Source organism: Balaenoptera acutorostrata, chromosome 19, assembly GCF_949987535.1.
Source record: "Balaenoptera acutorostrata chromosome 19, mBalAcu1.1, whole genome shotgun sequence".
In the NCBI taxonomy this organism is placed as follows: Eukaryota; Metazoa; Chordata; class Mammalia; order Artiodactyla; family Balaenopteridae; genus Balaenoptera; species Balaenoptera acutorostrata.
Window position 1 is genome coordinate 56,741,756 of NC_080082.1, and position 6,121 is coordinate 56,747,876.

Here is a 6,121-nt window from a genome sequence, read left to right on the forward strand (position 1 = left end):
TAGCGAATACATACTCAGTTTCATTCTATTATATTCTTGGTTTTAAGATGTCCTCCCTCCTTTCCCCACACTTTAACAAAGTAACCAGCGCTGGAATGGGGGAACCCAGACAAGGTTCCTGACCCAGCCTGGGGGATCAGAGAGGGCTTCCCGGAGGAGTCATCTCTGAGAACTAAGGTGAGGAGTAGGGATGAGGCAGGGTAATGTGGGGCAGACGACACTGCAGGCAAAAAGGAAAGTGGAAAGCAGGGAACTAAGCAGCAAGATGGGGCTGGAATGTGGCTTGAGGAGCACAAACTTCTCTGAAGTGGAAGACATCACCATCATTTATTCCCAACTATCTGATGTCACGTGTGTTTGCTCTTCCCAGTTTGTTCTCCTCGTACATGGTACTGCAAGGAGCATCTCTGTGGTATCTCTTAAGGCTCAAGGTCATGTCAGCAACCTCACTAACTGGCTCAACACCCGCCCCTACCGCCACCACGATCATGAGTTCTACTAGCTCCCTAGGACCTATTCTCAGAGCCTTTGCCTAACTTTGGAAGTATATTCTCATTTGTATGACTGTGATTAATGTCATTTGTTGATGTAAGGGTCATCATCGCCACTTTAGAGGCGAGGAAGCTGAGTCTCAGAGAAAAACTTGCCCAAGGCTTTACAGCTAGGCCAGGTGCTGTTCCCCATCCCACCTTCATCCCAGCCCTGCCCACTCTGGGTCATCACTCCCTGGGGACGTTTCTGTCTCCCCCACCGGACTGTGAGCCTCAGGAGGGTAGGGCTGAGACTGTCTTGGTCACCACTGTGTGTGCCTTTTGCCACCCAGTACAGGACATGCACAGAGCAGGGGCTCAGTGAATATATGCTCAAGTTCCTTACAGTCTGCCCTCCGTATCCACGAATTCAGAACTCGCAGATACAGAAGACGAACCGTACTAGGACATTTATATGACAGGCTTCAGTATTCACAGATTTTTGGTATCTGTGGGGGTCTGGAACCAATCCCCCCCGCTTATACCAAGGGACGACTGTATTTTCAATCTGCTGTTGGTTGAGCGGAACCCATGGATAGTGAGGACCTAGTGTATTGCATTCCTTAGGATACATCACTACAACAAGCCCACGGTCAGGGGGAGGGGCTACTGAAGGGCATGAATACCTGGAAGCAGGGGTGGTTGACAGCAGTCAATTAGAATGACTGCCTCCTGCCTCCTCCTGGCCTTTGTAGTCACTATTCTCTGTGTCTGAAAGGCTCTTCTCTCAGATCTCTGCATGGTTTCTTTCCTCACCTCCCTCAAGCCTTCCTAGAGTCTTCCTCAAGCGTCCTTTCCTCAGCGAGGCCTTCCCTGACTACCCTGTTTAAATTGCAATACACCCTGGATAGGCTGAATAATGGTCCCCAAAGATCTCCAGGCCCTGGAACCTATGAATGTTCATAGGTTACATGGGTCAACCAAAAACAAAACAAAACAAAACACAGAAGGTTGCAAACAAGAGTTTATATGGGGTCTTAAGAATTGCAATTCAGGCTGTACACCTGAAACTAACACAACATTGTAAATCAACTATACTCTGATAAAAATTAAAAAAGAAAAAAAAGAATTGCAATTCAGGAGACACAGATTTGGGTAAAATTGAAGGAGTGTTCTGAGGAAGAGAAAGCATCAGGGGCTTATTTTTTTTTATTTATTTATTTTTTTAACTTATTTTATTTATTTCTTTTTGGCTGTGTTGGGTCTTCGTTTCTGCGCGAGGGCTTTCTCTAGTTGCGGCAAGCGGGGGCCACTCTTCATCGCGGTGCGCGGGCCTCTCACTATCGCGGCCTCTCTTGTTGCGGAGCATAGGCTCCAGACGCGCAGGCTCAGTAATTGTGGCTCACGGGCCTAGTTGCTCCGCGGCATGTGGGATCTTCCCAGACCAGGGCGCGAACCCGTATTCCCTGCATTGGCAGGCAGATTCTCAACCACTGCGCCACCAGGGAAGCCCGAGCATCAGGGGCTTATAAAACAAAAGCCACAAGGTTGTTAAAGTTGTCTGGTGAGAACCGTGATTGGCTCTGACACAAGCCAGGGAATACTTGTCCTTAAGGAATCAAGAGTTATTTTAGGGTAAGGGTCCCACAAGTAGATAGGCTGTCATGAGTTATTTTAGGGTTAGGGTCCGATAAGTATCTTGCATTTTTGGCAGATGTTCTTTTTTTTTAAAATTTTATAAATTTATTTATTTATTTTTGGCTGCATTAGGTCTCCGTTGCCGCGTGCAGGCTTTCTCTAGTTGCAGCGAGCAGGTGCACGAGCTTCTCATTGCGGTGGCTTCTCGTGTTGCAGAGCACGGGCTCTAGGCGTGCAGGCTTCAGTAGTTGTGGCTTGCTGGCTCTAGAGCGCAGGCTCAGTAGTTGTGGCACACGGGCTTAGTTGCTTGATCTTCCCGGACCAGGGCTCGAACCCGTGTCCCCTGCGTTGGCAGGCGGATTCTTAACCACTGTGCCACCAGGGAAGTCCCTTGGCAGATGTTCTTGATGCCTATGTTAAGACAGTAAGTGATCAAAAGGTCAGATTCCATCCAGGCTGGGATGTGCGTCATACTTCGTCGATGGCCTCTCAGCTCCATTTTAGAGAGTTCTCTTAGCGATACTGACTCAATTTTTATTTTCCTTCCGCATACGGCAAAAGGGAATTTGCAGGTGTGATGGTTAAGGATCTTGAGAGATATCCAGGTGCGTCCTAAATGTAATCACGTGTCCTCATAAGAGGGAGATTTGACAGCAGGACAGAAACAGAGGCACTGCTACACTGAAGCCGGATGCCATGCTGTGGGCTTTGAAGTTGGAGGAAGAGGGCAGAGCCGAGGAATGTCAAGAATGCAGCTCTAGAAGCTGGAAAAGACAAGGAAATTGATTCTTCTCTACAGCCTCTGCAGGGAGTGCAGCCCTGCCAGCACCTTGGTTTCAGCCCAGTGAAACTAACTTCAGACTTCTGATTTTATGAATTGTAAGAAAATAAATGTGTGTTGTTTTAAGCCACTGAGTTTGGGGTCATTTGTGACAGTAGCCACAGGAAATGAATGAATACACCTCCAATCAGGCACAATATATCCACTTCTGCTTTAGTTTTTTCCATAGCAGCGATTGGCATCTGATAGAATATATTTTTTGCTTATCATTTTGTTTGTTGTCTGTCTCTTCCATTAGAATGTCAGCTCTACGAAACCAGGGGCATTTTATCACCGGTTATTAAGGACAATTTCAAATGGATACAAAAGTTGAGAGAATAGTCTAACGAAGCCCCACATACATGAAGCTTTATCAATCTTCAACTCAGGGCTGATCTTGCTTCATCTACACCCCAACCACTTCCCCTCCCACCAGTTGATTATTTTGAAGCAAATCCCAGACATCATATCATTTCATCCATCAGTATTTCAGAATGTAGCTCTAAAAGTAAAGACTCTTTGTAAAAACATAACCATAATATCATAGTACATCTCAAAAAAAAGGAGTAATAATTGCTAAATATAATCAAAGTTCCAGATACTGTTTCAATTTGAGAGCAGGGACTTTTGTCTGCTTGGGGTTTTTTTTGTTGTTTGTTTGTTTGTTTTGTTTTTAAATTTTATTTATTTATTTGGCTGCTTTGGGTCTTCGTTGCTGCACGTGGGCTTTCTCTAGTTGCGGCGAGCAGGAGCTACTCTTTGTTGCAGTGCATGGGCTTCTTATTGCGGTGGCTTCTCTTATTGTGGAGCATGGGCTCTAGGCGCGCAGGCTTCAGTAGTTGTGGCTCGCGGGCTCTAGAGCGCAGGCTCAGTAGTTGTGGTGCACGGGTTTAGTTGCTCCGCAGCATGTGGGATCATCCCGGACTAGGGATCGAAACCGTGTGCCCTGCGTTGGCAGGTGGATTCTTAACTACTGCGCCACCAGGGAAGTCCTGTCTCCTTGTTTACTTGTTCTCCTTTGCTACCTTATGTGGCAAAAAGGACTTTGCAAATGTGACTAAGTTAAAGATTCTGAGATGGGGAGATTATCCTGGATTATCTGGATGGGTCCAGTGTAGCCATAAGTGAAAGAGGGAGCCAGGAGGGTCAGAGTCAAGAGATAGAGATGTGACAATGGAAGTATGAGATGGAAGAGATGCAAGAGCTGGCTTTGAAGACAGAAGGGGGCCATGAACCAAGGAATACAGCCAGCTTCTAGAAACTAGAAAAGGCAAGGCAAGGGCTTGTTTCCCATAGTCTCCAGAAAGGAACTCAGCCCTGCTGACACCTGGATTTTAGTTCAGTGAGACCCATTTCAGATGTCTGACCTCCAGATGGTAAGATAATAAATTTGCATTGTTTAAGCCTCCAAGTTTGTGACAATTTGTTACAAGCAGCAATGGGAAGCTAGTGCAGATTTTGGTACTGGAAGTGGGGTGCTGCTGTAACAAATACCTAAAAATGTGGAAGTGGATTTGGAATTGGACAATGGGCAGAGGCTGGAAGAATGTTGAGAAGATGATGGGAAAAGCCTAGATAGCCTTGCAGACCATTTGTAGAAATATGGGTGTTAGCTATTCTGCTAGTGAGGACTCAGAAGGAAGTGAGGAGTAAGGTAGAGTAAATCTCTATAATCTTAGAGAACACTAAATCATCATAAACAGACTGTTGGTAGAAATATAGGCAACCTCTAGAAACTGGAAAAGGCAAGGAAACAGATTCCCCCCAGAAGAACATGGCCCTGACAACACCTTGATTTTAGCCCACTGAGACCTGTTTCAGACTTCTGACTTCCAGAATTAAAAGACAATAAATTTGTGTTATTTAACCTACTAAGTTTGTGATAATTTGTTATAGCAGTAATGGGAAACTAACATATCTCTGTTATGCAAAAGAGAGATCAGACTAGTGTAAACACATACAAAATAAAGAAGCCCAGAAGAAACAAAGATTACACAGGAAAAAAAAGAAAGCTACAAAACAACCACAAAAACACCTGTAACTAAAATACTATAAAAAATACCTAGCAAGATAATAGATGATATCACATTTATAAAATAGGAACTGGAGGCTATGAAAAATGAATAATTAAATAACAAGAAAGAGTTCTTGGGAATTCAAAATAATAGATGAAACATAAATTTTAATAAAAGGATTAGAAGATAAAGTCAAGGAAATTTCCTAGAAAGTAAGGGGAAAATTAACAAAGAGATGGAAAATAGTGGTGAAAAGATAAGAAAACTGAAAGCTCAAACCAGAAGCTTCAACATCCCAATAATAAAAATTCCAGAAAAAGAGAGCAAGAAAACGAAGAAGAAACCAACACACACACACACACACACACACAAAGAAACCAACACATAAATATACAAGAAAATTTCCCAGAACCAAAGGCTATGAGTCTCCAGCTTGAAAGGACAGACTTAGGGTCAGAATGATTAATGAATAAAAGCGACAGTGAGGCATATCCTCATGAAATTTCAGAACAAGAGAAAGAGAGAAGATCCCAAAAGCTTCCAGAATAAAGCAAGTCAAATACAAGTTCAAAGCAGAGGGAGAATGAAAACAAATCTGAGGGGGAAAAAAAAAAAACCAAAGAGGTTTCCTTTGTTATCTAAACTTGCATTCCAACTTAGGAAGAAAACAGATTTGAGTTTCAAGGGATACATATATTTCCAACCTAGAATTTTATACCCAGACAAACCATAATAAAGTTGGAGGATAAAGTGAAGATATATTAAGCCATGCAAGAACTCAAAAATCTTTATCTCTTCCTCTCCCTTTTAAGGGAACGACTGGAGCATGTGCTCCAGCAAAATGAAGAGTCAACAAAGAAAGATAGACATGGAATCCAGGAAACAATATCCAACACAGGGAAGTCCAGGATAGCTTGGTGTAGGCCTAGAAAGCATCAAGTCCATATTCAAGTAGGAGGGAGGACTTTAGGAGGGAGGAAAAAAAACTTGAGTGAGCTGTTATGTTCCATGGAACATTTGAAAAATATTAAGTATAGGTGCAAATAAAATTAAGCAAGTGACAAAGGTAAATTTAATTCTCAAAAATTTAGAAGTTCGTGAAGAGAAAATTCTAATATACTGCATGGCTCTGCAGTGAAAACATATTTACATATCACAACATTTAAAAAACGATTGAT